At 45.8% G+C, this 22,954-nt stretch overlaps 1 pseudogene across 1 annotated transcript in view; it reads left to right on the plus strand.

Annotated features, from left to right (window-relative positions):
- LOC144580176 (coiled-coil domain-containing protein 77-like) overlaps positions 1-22,954 on the plus strand; it is a 52,719-nt pseudogene that overhangs the window by 9,318 nt on the left and 20,447 nt on the right. The window contains exons 3-4 of the transcript XR_013529289.1: positions 1,868-2,099; positions 21,477-21,619. The product of XR_013529289.1 is annotated as a coiled-coil domain-containing protein 77-like (transcript). The remainder of the gene's footprint in view (positions 1-1,867; positions 2,100-21,476; positions 21,620-22,954) is intronic.

Consider the following 22,954-nt stretch of genomic DNA (forward strand, 5'->3'; position numbering starts at 1 on the left):
GGCTGGAGTGCAGTGGCATGCTCTCAGCTCACTGCAACCTCCAATTCCCAGGTTCAGGTGATTCTCCTGCCTCAGCCTCCTGAGTAGCTGTGAATACAGGCGTGTGCTATCACGCCCGGCTAATTTTTGTATTTTTAGTAGAGACGGGGTTTCGCCATGTTAGTCAGGCTGGTCTTAAACTCCTGACCTCGTGATCTGCCCATTTTGGCCTCCCAAAATGCTGGCATTACAAGCGTGAGCCACCATGCATGGCCTTTTTTTGTTTGTTTGTTTGAGATGGAGTTTCACTCTTGTTATCCAGGCTGGACTGTAATGGCGCAATCTTGGCTCACTGCAACCTCCATCTCCCAGGTTCACATGATTCTCCTGCCTCAGCCTCCCGAGTAGCTGGGATTATAGGCATGCACCACTAAGCCCTGCTAATTTGTATTTTTGGTAGAGATGGGGTTTCACCATGCTGGTCAGGCTAGTTTTGAGCTCCTGACCTCAGGTGATCCACCTGCCTCCGCCTCCCAAAGTGCTAGGATTATAGGCATGAGCCACCATGTCCGGCCATATCCAGCCTTTGATCAGAGTCTTTTGCCACTTATAACATCTAGTTCTAGTCTGTGCAATTCAAATGTCTCAGATGTTAGAGATTAGCATCTGATGTGATTGTTCTCATTGCAGTATGTTTGTTTCTTTTTTTTCTTTTTGAGACAGGGTCTCCCTATTTTGCCCAGGCTGGAGGGCAGTAGTGCAGTCTCAGCCCACTGCAATCTCCACCTCCCATGTTCAAGCGATTCTCCTGCCTCAGCCTCCCAAGTAGCTGGAATTACAGGCATGTGCCACCACACCCAGCTAATTTTTGTATTTTTAGTAGAGACTGGGTTTCACTGTTTTGGCCAGGCTGGTCTTGAACTCCTGACCTCAAGCAATCTGCCTGCCTTGACTTCCCAAAGTGGTGGAATTACAGGCATGAGCCACTGTGCCCGGCCTGCAATGTGTCTTATAGTACTGCATTTTCTAATTGTTACTACATGGTCTCACTTAGTTTATATTCTTTTTTTTGTGTGTGACAGAGTCTTGTTCTGTCGCCAGGCTGAAGTGCCGTGGTGTGATCTTGGCTCACTGCAATCTCTGCTCCGGGGTTCAAGCAATTTTCCTGCCTCAGCCTCCAACAGGGATTACAGGCACACACCACCATGCTCGGCTAGTTTTTGCATTTTTAGTAGAGACAGGGTTTCACCATGTTGACCAGGCTGGTCTCGAACTCTTGACGTCAGGATCCGTCCACCTCGGCCTCCCATAGTGTGGGGATTATAGGCGTGAACCACCACACCCAGCCTATATTCTATGTTTTAAAATTATTTCTTTAGTTTCTAATGTATTTTACTTTTACTTTTTTAGAGACAGGTTCTTGCTGTGTTGCCCAGGGTGGACTGGAAGTCCTGGGCTCAAGCAGTTCTCCCACCTCAGCCCTCTGAGTAGTTGGGACTGCTCAGCTACTCAGCTGTGCCACCATTCCTGGTTCTAACATGTATTTTGAATTTAGCTTTAAACCAGTAGTACTTGGAAGATAATTAATAAAATTATTTACTATCCTGTAATATCAAACTTTCAACTTTTTTTTTTTTTAAATAGAGACAGGGTTTCACTGTATTTCTCAGGCTGGTCTTGAACTTCTGGGCTCAAGTGATTCTCCCATCTTGGCCTCCTAACGTGCTGAGATTACAGGCATGAGCCACTATGCCTGGCCAAACTTTCAAATTTATGAGCACCTTAATTATAAGCACTTTAGGAATACAGAACACCCTTTTATTTAGAAAGTTATAACTCATAAACTTTCACGGAGTATGATAAATATTTCCTTTCTAATTTCACATAGGCGAACAGTTGTCTCCAAACGTGGTGTTGCCATCAGTGATTCCACCAAGAGAAGGGGAGTGGCATATTCACTGGAGTCAGCCCCCTTGCCTTCCCTAGAAGATCGCCTGGCCAAACTCTGTCCTTCTAAGGACCTCCTGGAATATTATCAAAAGAAGATGGCTGAGTGTGAGGCAGAAAATGAGGACTTACTGAAGAAACTGGAACTCTACAAAGAAACTTGTGAAGTACAGGTAAAGAGACAACGCACACGTTTTTAGATCTCTGATGAAGTCTTCATTAATTAGAGATGCTATAGAAGTACAAGCTTGTATCATAAGCAGATGTTCTATAAAAATATTCCTATTTTATTCCCCAGCCCACCTTCCTGCCCTTCAGGCCCTCCTTGGATTGTAACCCCCAAAACTATTCTTCTTATAAAATCTTAAATTCTGATATCTCCACATTTCTTATACTTGTAGTTCTTTCATCTTCTAACCTGACTAGTCCTTAACTTCTTTGTTACCTTCGTAACTTCCTAACTTTTCGGTTTTCTAAGTGCTACCTACAGCTCTGACATCGTGGCCTTCAAACCTAAACCCCATGTTGCTTTACTTTGGTAGTAACTGCACTGCCTGTAAATGACCCCTTGCTCAATTATTCTTTTGCTCCACCTGTATAGCAAAAACCTTGTCCTGTGCATCACAGGATGTTTAACAGCTTCCCTGGCCTCTACCCACTGGATACCAGTAGCACAACACCCCCAGCTGTGACCATCAAGAATGTCTCCAGGCTGGGCATGGTGGTTCACGCCTTTAATCCCTGCACTGTGGGAGGCCAAGGCAGGTGGATCACGAGGTCAAGAGATCGAGACCATCTTGGCCAACATGGTAAAACCCCGTCTCTACTGAAACTACAAAAATTAGCCGGGTGTGGTGGCACGCACCTGTAGTCCCAGCTACTTGGGAGGCTGAGGTGGAAGGATCACTTGAACACAGGAGGCAGAGGTTGCAGTGAGCCGAGACTGCGCCACTGTGCTCCAGCCTGGCAACAGAGCAAGACTCTGTCTCAAAAAAAAATAAGTCTCCAGACATTGCCAGATATTTCTGGAATGGGTGTATGTATGTGCAAAGTCACTCCTGATTGAGAACCCTATTGTAGAAAGGTCACAAAACAACCAGTATGTAAACAAATTCAGCTGTACCCTCAACCACTATCTAACAGTTTTCTTACCTGTCCATACTGGGTTTCCTCTCCTTCCACATCTGTGTCATACACTCACCTCCAGCCTGCAACTCCTTCTTAGTGCTCCTCTCTCAGCATCCTTCCTGCTCGTCCGTCTACACACAGTTAGTCCCTCCATATCCATCTTCTTTCCTTTCTTTTTTCTTTGGTTGGTTTTTGTTTGTTTGGTTTTCTGCTTTTTGAGACAGGGTCTTGCCCTGTCACCCAGGCTGGAGGGCAGTGGCACAATCATGGCTCACTGCAGCCTTTCACTTCTGGGCGCAAGTGATCCTCCCACACTCAGCCTCCTGAGCAGCTGGGACTACAGGCACACGCCACCATGCCCTGCTAATTTTTAAAAAATTTGTTGTAGAGGCTGGGTGTAGTGGCTCATGCCTGTAATCCCAGCACTTTGGTAGGCTGAGGTGGGCACATCATGAGGTCAGGAGATTAGACAATCCTGGCTAACATGGCAAAACACCGTCTCTACTCAAAATAGAAAAAAATTAGCCAGGCATGGTGGTGGGTGTCTGTAGTCCCAGCTACTCAGGAGGCTGAGGCCGGAGAATTGCTTGAACCTGGGAGGCAGAGGTTGCAGTGAGCTGAGATCACGCCACTGCACTCCAGCCTGGGTGACAGATTGAAACCCTGAATCAAAAAAAAGAAATGTGTTGTAGAGATGTGATCTTGCTGTGTTGCCCAGGCTGGTCTTGAACCTGTGGGCTCAAGCAATCCTCCCACCTCAGCCTAACAAGGTGCTGGGATTACAGGTGTTAGCCATGGCGCCTAGCCTTTCTGACCATCTTCTTATTGCTTCAGGAACAAGGCATCTTTGCCTATTTGAGCTGGATTGATCCCATGCCTACTGTAGCCCTCATCCCTTTTTCCTCCTGAGAAACCCTGCTCCATCATTTTTCTCCACTTTCTGTTGTATTTTTAACTTCTTGCTTGACGTTAGCTTTTTCTTCTCAGTATATAAACATATTCAAGTTTTTTCCAACTTAAAAGAAAAATTAAAAACTCTTCCTGCATTGTGCTTCTCTCTCTAGCTACTCTTTTTATATAAATGGCTCATTCTTTTCCCAGTCGCACTTCCAGAATCATGTAACTTTCCCATTCACTGAAAGGGAAATTTCTTGACTGCAGTTTCATCTCTGTCCTCGCCACACCACTAAAACTGTGCCTTCTGTGGTCTCCAAGTACCTCTTTACCAAACTCATCTCTTCTTTTTTTGCCCTTTGCAGGGTTTGTCACTTTTGACCTCTCCTTTTCTAAAATTTTCTTCCTTTCTTGATTTCTGTGTCATTTTTCTTTCACGATTTCTATCTAACCTCTCTGGTCACCTCATCTTCGTGTCCATGAACAACTCTCCTTCCTTACTCTTAAATGTCAGAGTTCTTCCAGATTTGACTGTAAATGATCTTGTATATTACACTACTACATATGTGATGATGACTGTTAAATCACTAACCCTGACTCACTTTTCTCCGGAGCTTCCTTTCTCTACCCCAGCTTCCACACCCACACATGTACTGCCACCATTTCACCTCCCTTCATTCCTCATTCCTTAACTTTTTCTTTATTCTTTGTCTTGGTAAGTGGCATCATTGCCTCCGGTTCTGCCAAGCCCCTTACACTGAAATCATTTGGCAAGTCTTATTGATTCTGCTTCCTAAATACTACTTAATCCATTCCCACACCTACATCACTCTTGCTGAGATGCTCATGCAGACTCTCGAGTTGCATTTAAACTGAGACAGTGTCTTCCTTGCCAGTACCTGCTCTGCCCTCTTACATCCCCAGTTGGCCTCACACTTTTCACTCTAGCAGCACTGAAATATTTGTAGTTGTCCAAATTTATTAGGCTTTTTTTTTGGACATTTACTTGTCATTTTTATCATGTTATGTATGTATACAATGAACTACATTGTAGTTCATTCCATTTGGGCTCTTGAATAGCCTCAGGATGGGGGCTGGTTGCCAGATAACAGTGATGCAGCATCTCTAATATATTTACTGTGACTCGGGGTGAGCCACCATGCCTAACCTAATTTTTTTTATAGATTCTACAAAAAAAGTGTTTCCAACCTTGTAAGTTCCACTGTGGTCCTGTATGCTGTACCTTTCTCCAAATCACTTGTTAATATTTACTTGTCATTTTTATCACCTTATGTCTGTATCTGTGGACTTCTGGATTTTTTGTTTTTTGAGTCAAGGTCTTGCTCTGTTGCCCAGGCAGGAGTACAGTGGTGTGGTCATAGCTCACTGCAGCCTCAAAGTCCTGGACTCAAGCAATCTGCCTGCCTCAGCCTCCCAAGTAGCTGGGACTACAAGCATGTACTGCCATGCCAGCTATTTATTTATTTATTTACTTACTTACTTACTTATTTATTTAGAGACAGAGTCTAGCTCTGTCACCAGGCTAGAGTTCAGTGGGGTAATCTCAGCTCACTGCAACCTCCGCCTCCCAGATTCAAGCAGTTCTCTTGCCTTAGCCTCCTGAGTAGCTGGGATTACAGGCACGTGCTGCCACGCCCAGCTAATTTTTGTAGTTTTAGTAGAGATGGGGTTTCACCTTAGTGGCCAGGATGGTCTTAGTTTGTGACCTTGTGATCTGCCCACCTCAGACTCCCAAAGTGCTGGGATCACAGGCATGAGCCGCCACACCTGGCTTGCTTATTTATTTATTTATTTATTTTGAGACAAAGTGTTGCTCTTGTCACCCAAGCTGGAGTGCAGTGGTGTGATCTCAGCTCACTGCAACCTCTGCCTCCTGGGTTCAGGCAATTCTGCCTCAGCCTCCTGAGTAGCTGGGATTATAGGTGCCTGCCACCACGCTGAGCTAATTTTTGTATTTTTAGTAGAGACTGGATTTCACCATGTTGGCCAGGCTGGTCTCCAAATTCTGACCTCAGATGGCCCACCCACCTTGGCCTCCCAAGGTGCTGGGATTACAGGTGTGAGCCGCTGCGCCTGGCCCAGATTTTTAATTTTTTTGCAGAGACAGAATCTCACTCTATAGTCTAGGATAGTTATGAACCATTGGGCTCAAGCCATCTTCCTACCTTAACCTCCCAAAGTGTCGGGATTACAGGAGTGAGTCACTGTGCCCAGCCTTCTTTATAAAATCATTTTTAATGACCTTAATTTTAAGTGTTCAGTTCAGTAATGTTAAGTGTGTGTGTGTGTGAGTGTGTGTGTGTGTGTATGTATGTATGTATACATACACATACACTTTTTTTTTTTAGACAGAGTCTTGCTCTCTCACCCAGGCTAGATTGTGCAGTGGTACAATCTCAGCTCACTGCAACCACGGCCTCCTGGGTTTTAGTGATTCCTGTGCCTCAGCCTCCCAAGTAGCTGAGATTATAGGGTGTGCCACCACACCCAGCTGATTTTTGTTTTTTTCAGTAGAGATGGGGTTTCATCATATTGACCAGGCTGGTCTTGATCTCCTGGCCTCAAGTGATCTGCCATGCCTGCTGTGTTAAGTATATTCACATTGTTGTGCAACTGATCTTCAGAACCCTTTTCATCTTAAAAAACCAAAACTCCATCCCATTAAACAGATCCTCATTTCTCTCCACTCCTTCTGTAACCACTATTTTACTTGCTATTTCTATGGATTGGAAGTAGAGCAGTATTTGCCAGGCACGGTGGCTCACACCTGTAATCCTAACACTTTGGGAGTCTGAGGTTGAGGGGAATCACCTGAGGTCAGGAGTTCGAGACCACCCTGGCCAACATGGTGAAACCCTGTCTCTATTAAAAATACAAAAATTAGCTCAGCATGGTGGCACATACCTGTAGTCCCAGCTACTCAGGAGGCTAAGGCAGGAGCATCGCCCAGGAGGTGGAGGTTACAGTGAGCTGAGATTACACCACTGCATTCCAGCAACAGATCAAGACTCTGTCTCAGAAAAAAGAAATAGAGCAGGATTTATCTAGAATAGAGTGAAATCATACTGTAGTTTTTCTTTTTGTGACTGACTGACTTCACTTAGCATAACGTCCTCAGGTTTTGCCCATGTCGTAGCATGTGACGAGATTTTCCTCCTTTCTAACAACATCAGGCTCTGTCATGGTTCTTATTTCCTGCTCTCTCTTCTTAGCGAACCCACCGTCTGCTTATCCCTCCCCCAGTCCTCTGTTCCTCTGTCAGGTGTCAGCCCTTTGGTGGGAGTACTTCGACTTCCCAAACAGATTTTAGAATTTTATTCCGGCCACAGTCTCCCCACACCGTTCCACCATGCGTGCTTCCATTAGCGAGTTATTTTAGAATTTTATTCCGGCCACACTCTCCCCACACCGTTCCACCATGCGTGCTTCCATTAGGTACTTATTTTAGAATTTTATTCCGGCCACACTCTCCCCACACCGTTCCACCATGCGTGCTTCCATTAGGTACTTATTTTAGAATTTTATTCCGGCCACACTCTCCCCACACCGTTCCACCGTGCGTGCTTCCATTAGCGAGTTATTTTAGAATTTTATTCCGGCCACACTCTCCCCACACCGTTCCACCATGCGTGCTTCCATTAGGTAGACATTTTAGAATTTTATTCCGGCCACACTCTCCCCACACCGTTCCACCATGCGTGCTTCCATTAGGTACTTATTTTAGAATTTTATTCCGACCACAGTCTCCCCACACCGTTCCACCATGCGTGCTTCCATTAGGTACTTATTTTAGAATTTTATTCCGGCCACACTCTCCCCACACCGTTCCACCATGCGTGCTTCCATTAGCGAGTTATTTTAGAATTTTATTCCGGCCACACTCTCCCCACACCGTTCCACCATGCGTGCTTCCATTAGGTAGACATTTTAGAATTTTATTCCGGCCACAGTCTCCCCACACCGTTCCACCATGCGTGCTTCCATTAGGTACTTATTTTAGAATTTTATTCCGACCACAGTCTCCCCACACCGTTCCACCATGCGTGCTTCCATTAGGTACTTATTTTAGAATTTTATTCCGGCCACACTCTCCCCACACCGTTCCACCATGCGTGCTTCCATTAGGTACTTATTTTAGAATTTTATTCCGGCCACACTCTCCCCACACCGTTCCACCATGCGTGCTTCCATTAGGTGCTTATTTTAGAATTTTATTCCGGCCACACTCTCCCCACACCGTTCCACCATGCGTGCTTCCATTAGGTACTTATTTTAGAATTTTATTCCGGCCACACTCTCCCCACACCGTTCCACCATGCGTGCTTCCATTAGGTACTTATTTTAGAATTTTATTCCGGCCACACTCTCCCCACACCGTTCCACCATGCGTGCTTCCATTAGGTACTTATTTTAGAATTTTATTCCGGCCACACTCTCCCCACACCGTTCCACCATGCGTGCTTCCATTAGGTACTTATTTTAGAATTTTATTCCGGCCACACTCTCCCCACACCGTTCCACCATGCGTGCTTCCATTAGGTACTTATTTTAGAATTTTATTCCGGCCACACTCTCCCCACACCGTTCCACCATGCGTGCTTCCATTAGGTACTTATTTTAGAATTTTATTCCGGCCACACTCTCCCCACACCGTTCCACCATGCGTGCTTCCATTAGGTACTTATTTTAGAATTTTATTCCGGCCACACTCTCCCCACACCGTTCCACCATGCGTGCTTCCATTAGGTACTTATTTTAGAATTTTATTCCGGCCACACTCTCCCCACACCGTTCCACCATGCGTGCTTCCATTAGGTACTTATTTTAGAATTTTATTCCGGCCACACTCTCCCCACACCGTTCCACCATGCGTGCTTCCATTAGGTACTTATTTTAGAATTTTATTCCGGCCACACTCTCCCCACACCGTTCCACCATGCGTGCTTCCATTAGCGAGTTATTTTAGAATTTTATTCCGGCCACACTCTCCCCACACCGTTCCACCATGCGTGCTTCCATTAGGTACTTATTTTAGAATTTTATTCCGGCCACACTCTCCCCACACCGTTCCACCATGCGTGCTTCCATTAGGTACTTATTTTAGAATTTTATTCCGGCCACACTCTCCCCACACCGTTCCACCATGCGTGCTTCCATTAGCGAGTTATTTTAGAATTTTATTCCGGCCACACTCTCCCCACACCGTTCCACCATGCGTGCTTCCATTAGGTACTTATTTTAGAATTTTATTCCGGCCACACTCTCCCCACACCGTTCCACCATGCGTGCTTCCATTAGGTACTTATTTTAGAATTTTATTCCGGCCACACTCTCCCCACACCGTTCCACCATGCGTGCTTCCATTAGCGAGTTATTTTAGAATTTTATTCCGGCCACACTCTCCCCACACCGTTCCACCATGCGTGCTTCCATTAGGTACTTATTTTAGAATTTTATTCCGACCACAGTCTCCCCACACCGTTCCACCATGCGTGCTTCCATTAGGTACTTATTTTAGAATTTTATTCCGGCCACACTCTCCCCACACCGTTCCACCATGCGTGCTTCCATTAGCGAGTTATTTTAGAATTTTATTCCGGCCACACTCTCCCCACACCGTTCCACCATGCGTGCTTCCATTAGGTACTTATTTTAGAATTTTATTCCGACCACAGTCTCCCCACACCGTTCCACCATGCGTGCTTCCATTAGGTACTTATTTTAGAATTTTATTCCGGCCACACTCTCCCCACACCGTTCCACCATGCGTGCTTCCATTAGCGAGTTATTTTAGAATTTTATTCCGGCCACACTCTCCCCACACCGTTCCACCATGCGTGCTTCCATTAGGTAGACATTTTAGAATTTTATTCCGGCCACACTCTCCCCACACCGTTCCACCATGCGTGCTTCCATTAGGTACTTATTTTAGAATTTTATTCCGGCCACACTCTCCCCACACCGTTCCACCATGCGTGCTTCCATTAGGTACTTATTTTAGAATTTTATTCCGGCCACACTCTCCCCACACCGTTCCACCATGCGTGCTTCCATTAGGTACTTATTTTAGAATTTTATTCCGGCCACACTCTCCCCACACCGTTCCACCATGCGTGCTTCCATTAGCGAGTTATTTTAGAATTTTATTCCGGCCACACTCTCCCCACACCGTTCCACCATGCGTGCTTCCATTAGGTACTTATTTTAGAATTTTATTCCGGCCACACTCTCCCCACACCGTTCCACCATGCGTGCTTCCATTAGGTACTTATTTTAGAATTTTATTCCGGCCACACTCTCCCCACACCGTTCCACCATGCGTGCTTCCATTAGCGAGTTATTTTAGAATTTTATTCCGGCCACACTCTCCCCACACCGTTCCACCATGCGTGCTTCCATTAGGTACTTATTTTAGAATTTTATTCCGGCCACACTCTCCCCACACCGTTCCACCATGCGTGCTTCCATTAGGTACTTATTTTAGAATTTTATTCCGGCCACACTCTCCCCACACCGTTCCACCATGCGTGCTTCCATTAGGTACTTATTTTAGAATTTTATTCCGGCCACACTCTCCCCACACCGTTCCACCATGCGTGCTTCCATTAGCGAGTTATTTTAGAATTTTATTCCGGCCACACTCTCCCCACACCGTTCCACCATGCGTGCTTCCATTAGGTACTTATTTTAGAATTTTATTCCGGCCACACTCTCCCCACACCGTTCCACCATGCGTGCTTCCATTAGGTACTTATTTTAGAATTTTATTCCGGCCACACTCTCCCCACACCGTTCCACCATGCGTGCTTCCATTAGGTACTTATTTTAGAATTTTATTCCGGCCACACTCTCCCCACACCGTTCCACCATGCGTGCTTCCATTAGGTACTTATTTTAGAATTTTATTCCGGCCACACTCTCCCCACACCGTTCCACCATGCGTGCTTCCATTAGGTACTTATTTTAGAATTTTATTCCGGCCACACTCTCCCCACACCGTTCCACCATGCGTGCTTCCATTAGGTACTTATTTTAGAATTTTATTCCGGCCACACTCTCCCCACACCGTTCCACCATGCGTGCTTCCATTAGCGAGTTATTTTAGAATTTTATTCCGACCACAGTCTCCCCACACCGTTCCACCATGCGTGCTTCCATTAGGTACTTATTTTAGAATTTTATTCCGGCCACACTCTCCCCACACCGTTCCACCATGCGTGCTTCCATTAGCGAGTTATTTTAGAATTTTATTCCGACCACAGTCTCCCCACACCGTTCCACCATGCGTGCTTCCATTAGGTACTTATTTTAGAATTTTATTCCGGCCACACTCTCCCCACACCGTTCCACCATGCGTGCTTCCATTAGGTACTTATTTTAGAATTTTATTCCGGCCACACTCTCCCCACACCGTTCCACCATGCGTGCTTCCATTAGCGAGTTATTTTAGAATTTTATTCCGGCCACACTCTCCCCACACCGTTCCACCATGCGTGCTTCCATTAGGTACTTATTTTAGAATTTTATTCCGGCCACACTCTCCCCACACCGTTCCACCATGCGTGCTTCCATTAGCGAGTTATTTTAGAATTTTATTCCGACCACAGTCTCCCCACACCGTTCCACCATGCGTGCTTCCATTAGGTACTTATTTTAGAATTTTATTCCGGCCACACTCTCCCCACACCGTTCCACCATGCGTGCTTCCATTAGGTACTTATTTTAGAATTTTATTCCGGCCACACTCTCCCCACACCGTTCCACCATGCGTGCTTCCATTAGCGAGTTATTTTAGAATTTTATTCCGGCCACACTCTCCCCACACCGTTCCACCATGCGTGCTTCCATTAGGTACTTATTTTAGAATTTTATTCCGGCCACACTCTCCCCACACCGTTCCACCATGCGTGCTTCCATTAGGTACTTATTTTAGAATTTTATTCCGGCCACACTCTCCCCACACCGTTCCACCATGCGTGCTTCCATTAGGTACTTATTTTAGAATTTTATTCCGGCCACACTCTCCCCACACCGTTCCACCATGCGTGCTTCCATTAGGTACTTATTTTAGAATTTTATTCCGGCCACACTCTCCCCACACCGTTCCACCATGCGTGCTTCCATTAGGTACTTATTTTAGAATTTTATTCCGGCCACACTCTCCCCACACCGTTCCACCATGCGTGCTTCCATTAGGTACTTATTTTAGAATTTTATTCCGGCCACACTCTCCCCACACCGTTCCACCATGCGTGCTTCCATTAGCGAGTTATTTTAGAATTTTATTCCGACCACAGTCTCCCCACACCGTTCCACCATGCGTGCTTCCATTAGGTACTTATTTTAGAATTTTATTCCGGCCACACTCTCCCCACACCGTTCCACCATGCGTGCTTCCATTAGCGAGTTATTTTAGAATTTTATTCCGACCACAGTCTCCCCACACCGTTCCACCATGCGTGCTTCCATTAGGTACTTATTTTAGAATTTTATTCCGGCCACACTCTCCCCACACCGTTCCACCATGCGTGCTTCCATTAGGTACTTATTTTAGAATTTTATTCCGGCCACACTCTCCCCACACCGTTCCACCATGCGTGCTTCCATTAGCGAGTTATTTTAGAATTTTATTCCGGCCACACTCTCCCCACACCGTTCCACCATGCGTGCTTCCATTAGCGAGTTATTTTAGAATTTTATTCCGGCCACAGTCTCCCCACACCGTTCCACCATGCGTGCTTCCATTAGGTAGACATTTTAGAATTTTATTCCGGCCACACTCTCCCCACACCGTTCCACCATGCGTGCTTCCATTAGGTACTTATTTTAGAATTTTATTCCGGCCACACTCTCCCCACACCGTTCCACCATGCGTGCTTCCATTAGGTAGACATTTTAGAATTTTATTCCGACCACAGTCTCCCCACACCGTTCCACCATGCGTGCTTCCATTAGGTACTTATTTTAGAATTTTATTCCGGCCACACTCTCCCCACACCGTTCCACCATGCGTGCTTCCATTAGGTACTTATTTTAGAATTTTATTCCGGCCACACTCTCCCCACACCGTTCCACCATGCGTGCTTCCATTAGCGAGTTATTTTAGAATTTTATTCCGGCCACACTCTCCCCACACCGTTCCACCATGCGTGCTTCCATTAGGTACTTATTTTAGAATTTTATTCCGGCCACACTCTCCCCACACCGTTCCACCATGCGTGCTTCCATTAGGTACTTATTTTAGAATTTTATTCCGGCCACACTCTCCCCACACCGTTCCACCATGCGTGCTTCCATTAGGTACTTATTTTAGAATTTTATTCCGACCACAGTCTCCCCACACCGTTCCACCATGCGTGCTTCCATTAGGTACTTATTTTAGAATTTTATTCCGGCCACACTCTCCCCACACCGTTCCACCATGCGTGCTTCCATTAGCGAGTTATTTTAGAATTTTATTCCGGCCACACTCTCCCCACACCGTTCCACCATGCGTGCTTCCATTAGGTACTTATTTTAGAATTTTATTCCGGCCACACTCTCCCCACACCGTTCCACCATGCGTGCTTCCATTAGGTACTTATTTTAGAATTTTATTCCGGCCACACTCTCCCCACACCGTTCCACCATGCGTGCTTCCATTAGGTACTTATTTTAGAATTTTATTCCGGCCACACTCTCCCCACACCGTTCCACCATGCGTGCTTCCATTAGCGAGTTATTTTAGAATTTTATTCCGACCACAGTCTCCCCACACCGTTCCACCATGCGTGCTTCCATTAGGTACTTATTTTAGAATTTTATTCCGGCCACACTCTCCCCACACCGTTCCACCATGCGTGCTTCCATTAGCGAGTTATTTTAGAATTTTATTCCGGCCACACTCTCCCCACACCGTTCCACCATGCGTGCTTCCATTAGGTACTTATTTTAGAATTTTATTCCGGCCACACTCTCCCCACACCGTTCCACCATGCGTGCTTCCATTAGGTACTTATTTTAGAATTTTATTCCGACCACAGTCTCCCCACACCGTTCCACCATGCGTGCTTCCATTAGGTACTTATTTTAGAATTTTATTCCGGCCACACTCTCCCCACACCGTTCCACCATGCGTGCTTCCATTAGGTACTTATTTTAGAATTTTATTCCGACCACAGTCTCCCCACACCGTTCCACCATGCGTGCTTCCATTAGGTACTTATTTTAGAATTTTATTCCGGCCACACTCTCCCCACACCGTTCCACCATGCGTGCTTCCATTAGCGAGTTATTTTAGAATTTTATTCCGGCCACACTCTCCCCACACCGTTCCACCATGCGTGCTTCCATTAGGTAGACATTTTAGAATTTTATTCCGGCCACAGTCTCCCCACACCGTTCCACCATGCGTGCTTCCATTAGGTACTTATTTTAGAATTTTATTCCGGCCACACTCTCCCCACACCGTTCCACCATGCGTGCTTCCATTAGGTACTTATTTTAGAATTTTATTCCGGCCACACTCTCCCCACACCGTTCCACCATGCGTGCTTCCATTAGGTACTTATTTTAGAATTTTATTCCGGCCACACTCTCCCCACACCGTTCCACCATGCGTGCTTCCATTAGGTAGACATTTTAGAATTTTATTCCGGCCACAGTCTCCCCACACCGTTCCACCATGCGTGCTTCCATTAGGTACTTATTTTAGAATTTTATTCCGGCCACACTCTCCCCACACCGTTCCACCATGCGTGCTTCCATTAGGTACTTATTTTAGAATTTTATTCCGACCACAGTCTCCCCACACCGTTCCACCATGCGTGCTTCCATTAGGTACTTATTTTAGAATTTTATTCCGGTCACACTCTCCCCACACCGTTCCACCATGCGTGCTTCCATTAGGTACTTATTTTAGAATTTTATTCCGGCCACACTCTCCCCACACCGTTCCACCATGCGTGCTTCCATTAGGTACTTATTTTAGAATTTTATTCCGACCACAGTCTCCCCACACCGTTCCACCATGCGTGCTTCCATTAGGTACTTATTTTAGAATTTTATTCCGGCCACACTCTCCCCACACCGTTCCACCATGCGTGCTTCCATTAGCGAGTTATTTTAGAATTTTATTCCGGCCACACTCTCCCCACACCGTTCCACCATGCGTGCTTCCATTAGGTACTTATTTTAGAATTTTATTCCGACCACAGTCTCCCCACACCGTTCCACCATGCGTGCTTCCATTAGGTACTTATTTTAGAATTTTATTCCGGCCACACTCTCCCCACACCGTTCCACCATGCGTGCTTCCATTAGCGAGTTATTTTAGAATTTTATTCCGGCCACACTCTCCCCACACCGTTCCACCATGCGTGCTTCCATTAGGTACTTATTTTAGAATTTTATTCCGGCCACACTCTCCCCACACCGTTCCACCATGCGTGCTTCCATTAGCGAGTTATTTTAGAATTTTATTCCGGCCACACTCTCCCCACACCGTTCCACCATGCGTGCTTCCATTAGGTAGACATTTTAGAATTTTATTCCGGCCACACTCTCCCCACACCGTTCCACCATGCGTGCTTCCATTAGGTACTTATTTTAGAATTTTATTCCGGCCACACTCTCCCCACACCGTTCCACCATGCGTGCTTCCATTAGGTACTTATTTTAGAATTTTATTCCGGCCACACTCTCCCCACACCGTTCCACCATGCGTGCTTCCATTAGGTACTTATTTTAGAATTTTATTCCGGCCACACTCTCCCCACACCGTTCCACCATGCGTGCTTCCATTAGGTAGACATTTTAGAATTTTATTCCGGCCACACTCTCCCCACACCGTTCCACCATGCGTGCTTCCATTAGGTAGTTATTTTAGAATTTTATTCCGGCCACACTCTCCCCACACCGTTCCACCATGCGTGCTTCCATTAGCGAGTTATTTTAGAATTTTATTCCGGCCACACTCTCCCCACACCGTTCCACCATGCGTGCTTCCATTAGGTAGTTATTTTAGAATTTTATTCCGGCCACACTCTCCCCACACCGTTCCACCATGCGTGCTTCCATTAGGTAGTTATTTTAGAATTTTATTCCGGCCACACTCTCCCCACACCGTTCCACCATGCGTGCTTCCATTAGCGAGTTATTTTAGAATTTTATTCCGGCCACACTCTCCCCACACCGTTCCACCATGCGTGCTTCCATTAGGTAGTTATTTTAGAATTTTATTCCGGCCACACTCTCCCCACACCGTTCCACCATGCGTGCTTCCATTAGCGAGTTATTTTAGAATTTTATTCCGGCCACACTCTCCCCACACCGTTCCACCATGCGTGCTTCCATTAGGTAGACATTTTAGAATTTTATTCCGGCCACACTCTCCCCACACCGTTCCACCATGCGTGCTTCCATTAGGTACTTATTTTAGAATTTTATTCCGGCCACACTCTCCCCACACCGTTCCACCATGCGTGCTTCCATTAGGTAGTTATTTTAGAATTTTATTCCGGCCACACTCTCCCCACACCGTTCCACCATGCGTGCTTCCATTAGGTAGTTATTTTAGAATTTTATTCCGGCCACACTCTCCCCACACCGTTCCACCATGCGTGCTTCCATTAGCGAGTTATTTTAGAATTTTATTCCGGCCACACTCTCCCCACACCGTTCCACCATGCGTGCTTCCATTAGGTAGTTATTTTAGAATTTTATTCCGGCCACACTCTCCCCACACCGTTCCACCATGCGTGCTTCCATTAGGTAGACATTTTAGAATTTTATTCCGGCCACACTCTCCCCACACCGTTCCACCATGCGTGCTTCCATTAGGTAGTTATTTTAGAATTTTATTCCGGCCACACTCTCCCCACACCGTTCCACCATGCGTGCTTCCATTAGCGAGTTATTTTAGAATTTTATTCCGGCCACACTCTCCCCACACCGTTCCACCATGCGTGCTTCCATTAGGTACTTATTTTAGAATTTTATTCCGGCCACACTCTCCCCACACCGTTCCACCATGCGTGCTTCCATTAGCGAGTTATTTTAGAATTTTATTCCGGCCACACTCTCCCCACACCGTTCCACCATGCGTGCTTCCATTAGGTACTTATTTTAGAATTTTATTCCGGCCACACTCTCCCCACACCGTTCCACCATGCGTGCTTCCATTAGCGAGTTATTTTAGAATTTTATTCCGGCCACACTCTCCCCACACCGTTCCACCATGCGTGCTTCCATTAGGTACTTATTTTAGAATTTTATTCCGACCACAGTCTCCCCACACCGTTCCACCATGCGTGCTTCCATTAGGTACTTATTTTAGAATTTTATTCCGGCCACACTCTCCCCACACCGTTCCACCATGCGTGCTTCCATTAGCGAGTTATTTTAGAATTTTATTCCGGCCACACTCTCCCCACACCGTTCCACCATGCGTGCTTCCATTAGGTACTTATTTTAGAATTTTATTCCGACCACAGTCTCCCCACACCGTTCCACCATGCGTGCTTCCATTAGGTACTTATTTTAGAATTTTATTCCGGCCACACTCTCCCCACACCGTTCCACCATGCGTGCTTCCATTAGGTACTTATTTTAGAATTTTATTCCGGCCACACTCTCCCCACACCGTTCCACCATGCGTGCTTCCATTAGGTAGACATTTTAGAATTTTATTCCGGCCACACTCTCCCCACACCGTTCCACCATGCGTGCTTCCATTAGCGAGTTATTTTAGAATTTTATTCCGGCCACACTCTCCCCACACCGTTCCACCATGCGTGCTTCCATTAGGTACTTATTTTAGAATTTTATTCCGGCCACACTCTCCCCACACCGTTCCACCATGCGTGCTTCCATTAGGTAGTTATTTTAGAATTTTATTCCGGCCACACTCTCCCCACACCGTTCCACCATGCGTGCTTCCATTAGGTACTTATTTTAGAATTTTATTCCGGCCACACTCTCCCCACACCGTTCCACCATGCGTGCTTCCATTAGGTACTTATTTTAGAATTTTATTCCGGCCACACTCTCCCCACACCGTTCCACCATGCGTGCTTCCATTAGGTACTTATTTTAGAATTTTATTCCGGCCACACTCTCCCCACACCGTTCCACCATGCGTGCTTCCATTAGGTAGACATTTTAGAATTTTATTCCGGCCACACTCTCCCCACACCGTTCCACCATGCGTGCTTCCATTAGGTAGACATTTTAGAATTTTATTCCGGCCACACTCTCCCCACACCGTTCCACCATGCGTGCTTCCATTAGGTACTTATTTTAGAATTTTATTCCGGCCACACTCTCCCCACACCGTTCCACCATGCGTGCTTCCATTAGGTACTTATTTTAGAATTTTATTCCGGCCACACTCTCCCCACACCGTTCCACCATGCGTGCTTCCATTAGGTACTTATTTTAGAATTTTATTCCGGCCACACTCTCCCCACACCGTTCCACCATGCGTGCTTCCATTAGGTAGACATTTTAGAATTTTATTCCGGCCACACTCTCCCCACACCGTTCCACCATGCGTGCTTCCATTAGCGAGTTATTTTAGAATTTTATTCCGGCCACACTCTCCCCACACCGTTCCACCATGCGTGCTTCCATTAGGTACTTATTTTAGAATTTTATTCCGGCCACACTCTCCCCACACCGTTCCACCATGCGTGCTTCCATTAGCGAGTTATTTTAGAATTTTATTCCGGCCACACTCTCCCCACACCGTTCCACCATGCGTGCTTCCATTAGGTACTTATTTTAGAATTTTATTCCGACCACAGTCTCCCCACACCGTTCCACCATGCGTGCTTCCATTAGGTACTTATTTTAGAATTTTATTCCGGCCACACTCTCCCCACACCGTTCCACCATGCGTGCTTCCATTAGCGAGTTATTTTAGAATTTTATTCCGGCCACACTCTCCCCACACCGTTCCACCATGCGTGCTTCCATTAGGTACTTATTTTAGAATTTTATTCCGACCACAGTCTCCCCACACCGTTCCACCATGCGTGCTTCCATTAGGTACTTATTTTAGAATTTTATTCCGGCCACACTCTCCCCACACCGTTCCACCATGCGTGCTTCCATTAGGTACTTATTTTAGAATTTTATTCCGGCCACACTCTCCCCACACCGTTCCACCATGCGTGCTTCCATTAGGTACTTATTTTAGAATTTTATTCCGGCCACACTCTCCCCACACCGTTCCACCATGCGTGCTTCCATTAGGTACTTATTTTAGAATTTTATTCCGGCCACACTCTCCCCACACCGTTCCACCATGCGTGCTTCCATTAGGTACTTATTTTAGAATTTTATTCCGGCCACACTCTCCCCACACCGTTCCACCATGCGTGCTTCCATTAGGTACTTATTTTAGAATTTTATTCCGGCCACACTCTCCCCACACCGTTCCACCATGCGTGCTTCCATTAGCGAGTTATTTTAGAATTTTATTCCGGCCACACTCTCCCCACACCGTTCCACCATGCGTGCTTCCATTAGGTACTTATTTTAGAATTTTATTCCGACCACAGTCTCCCCACACCGTTCCACCATGCGTGCTTCCATTAGGTACTTATTTTAGAATTTTATTCCGGCCACACTCTCCCCACACCGTTCCACCATGCGTGCTTCCATTAGGTAGTTATTTTAGAATTTTATTCCGGCCACACTCTCCCCACACCGTTCCACCGTGCGTGCTTCCATTAGCGAGTTATTTTAGAATTTTATTCCGGCCACACTCTCCCCACACCGTTCCACCATGCGTGCTTCCATTAGGTAGTTATTTTAGAATTTTATTCCGGCCACACTCTCCCCACACCGTTCCACCATGCGTGCTTCCATTAGGTAGTTATTTTAGAATTTTATTCCGGCCACACTCTCCCCACACCGTTCCACCATGCGTGCTTCCATTAGGTAGTTATTTTAGAATTTTATTCCGGCCACACTCTCCCCACACCGTTCCACCATGCGTGCTTCCATTAGGTAGTTATTTTAGAATTTTATTCCGGCCACACTCTCCCCACATAGTTCCACCATGCGTGCTTCCATTAGGTAGTTATTTTAGAATTTTATTCCGGCCACACTCTCCCCACACCGTTCCACCATGCGTGCTTCCATTAGATAGTTATTTTAGAATTTTATTCCGGCCACACTCTCCCCACACCGTTCCACCATGCGTGCTTCCATTAGGTACATATTTTAGAATTTTATTCCGGCCACACTCTCTCCACACCGTTCCACCATGCGTGCTTCCATTAGGTAGTTATTTTAGAATTTTTTCCGGCCACACTCTCCCCACACCGTTACACCATGCGTGCTTCCTTCCCTAGTTATTTTAGAATTTTATTCCGGCCCCAGTCTCCCCACATCTTTCCACCGTGCGTGCTTCCATTAGGTAGTTATTTTAGAATTTTATTCCGGCCACACTTTTCCCACACTGTTGCTCCATGCGTGCTTTCATTAGGTAGTTATTTTATTTTAATCATTTGCCTCTCTCCTTGTGAATTTACTTAGCTCTGTAGACAGGAATCATATCTTTTCATCTTTGTTTTCCTACATGTAATAATAATGCTTATGGTATAGGAGGCATTACCAAAAAAGTGTGGATAGGCCAGGTGTGGCTCACAGCTGTAATCATGGCACTTTGGGAGGCCAACGTAGGCAGATTGCCTGAGCTCAGGAGTTCAAGCCAGCCTGACCAATATGGAAAAACCTTATCTCACCTAAAAATAAAAAATTAGCCGGACATGGTGGTGCGCACCTATAATCCCAGCTACCTGGGAGGCTGAGGCAGAAGAATCACTTCAACCTGGGAAGCAGAGGTTGCAGTGAGCTGAGATCATCCTACCACACTCCAGCCTAGGCGACAGAGCAAGACTCTGTCTCAAAAATAAAAGAGAAAATATAGATAGAATAGGTGAATCATATGGCATTTTGGATTCTATAGTCCATAAAAGGAAGATGTGAGAGCTTTGATGTTAAGTGCAAACTTCACACTCATTCTATAGCTTTTAAACACCAGTCAAGGTCATGCATGGTGGCTCATGCTTGTAATCCCAGCACTTTGGGAGGCCAAGGCGGGAGGATCACTTGAAGGCAGGAGCTTGAGACCAGCCTTGGCTAACATGGCGAAGCCCCATGTCTACTAATAATACAAAAATTAGCGGGGCATGGTGGCATGCACCTGTAATTCCAGCTACACGGGAGGCTGAGGCATGAGAATCACCTGGGAGGTGGAGATTGCAGTGAGCTGAGATCGTGCCATTGCACTCCAGCCTGGGCAACAGAATATGAATAAATAAACAAATAAGACTTGGTCTCAATAAATAAATAAACTCCAGTCTATATATACATGCCTATTGCTGTCATTTGAATTCTGTATTGGTGAAATTATTTACTTTAGAATATTTCTACATTAATAGACTGCTCCCTGTCCCGTAAGAGATACTCCATGGAAACCCGGTATCTTTCAAGTATCTTACTGTGTTTTTTTGCAGCATAAACTTGAATGTGATTTACAGCAGAGAGAGGAAGAGATTGCTGAATTGCAGAAAGCTCTAAGTGATATGCAGGTCTGCCTCTTCCAAGAACGGGAACATGTTTTACGCCTCTACTCAGAAAATGACCCACTGAGAATCAGGTACCGAGTAGGAGAGGGGAAAGGTTGGAGTTATAACTTGAAATCACTTTATTTATTTATTTTTGAGACAGCCTCACTCTGTTGCCCAGGCTAGAGTGCAGTGGTGCAATTTTGGCTCACTGCAGCGTCTGCCTCCTGGTTCAAGCGATTTTCATGCCTCAGCCTCTTGAGTAGCTGTGATTACAAGTGTGCACGGCAATGCCTAGCTAATTTTTGTATTTTTAATAGAGACAGCGTTTTGCCCTGTCAGCCAGGCTGGTCTCCAACTTCTGGCCTCAAGTGATCCACCCACCTCAGCCTCCCAAAGTGCTGGGATTACAAGTGTGAGCCACCATGCCCAGCCCTTTAAATTACTTTTAAAAAGATAAATTTTTCCACATTAATTCTCTTAGGTTGTATTCCATAGGAAACAGACTCTAAGATGGAGATTTGCCTTCAGGGCAGTTATGGGAGAAGCTCTCTGATAATAGCTATGAGCAGATTTGGGCAGAGATAGAATAGGAACAGATACAATGGTAACAGAGGCCTTAGCCAACCCCATAGGGAGCACTAAGGATGGTGGGCCTTTTGGTGGCAAAGGACTCAAATTTGTGTCCCCACATTGACCAGTCATAGGATGCAAGCTGTCCCCAGGGAGGGAGGGTGTGTAGACTTGGGAGAGGAGCCCCCTTGAGCCAAGTGAAATTTTTAGAGAAGAACTGAGCTCCTGGGAGATGAATGTCTTGGTCCTGAGGGGGAATCTGAGCAGTACACTACATGTTCCACTACAGTACACTTCTGTGTGTGTGTGCTGGGAGTGGAGGGCAGGGGGTAAAATATACATAACATAAAGTTTACCATTTTGGCCATCTGAAGTGTACAGTTTGGTGGCATTAAGTATGTTCATACTGTTGCACAACTGTCACCCCCGTTCATTTCTAGAACACGTTCATATTCCTAAGCTGAAATTGTGTACCCATTCAGCAGTAGCTCCCGCATCCCCGCTACCCCAGTCCCTGGGACACACATCATTCTACTTTTCATCTCTATGAATTTGACTATTCTAGGTACCTCATGTAAATGGAGTCATATAGTATTTGTTACATCGGGCTTATTTCACTTAGCATAATATCTTCAGAGTTCATCCATGTTGTAGCATCTGTCAGAATTTTCCTCGTTTTTAAGACTGAACAACGTTCCATTATATGTGTGTACCACATTTTGTTTATCTATTCACCCACCGGTGTATCTCAGCTCACTGCAACCTCTGTCTCCCAAACTCAAGCGATCTGCCCACCTTAGCCTCCTGAGTAGCTGGGACTACAGGTGTGCCAACATGCCTGGCTAATTTTTTCT

The sequence above is a fragment of the Callithrix jacchus genome, chromosome 18 (assembly GCF_049354715.1).
Source record: "Callithrix jacchus isolate 240 chromosome 18, calJac240_pri, whole genome shotgun sequence".
In the NCBI taxonomy this organism is placed as follows: Eukaryota; Metazoa; Chordata; class Mammalia; order Primates; family Cebidae; genus Callithrix; species Callithrix jacchus.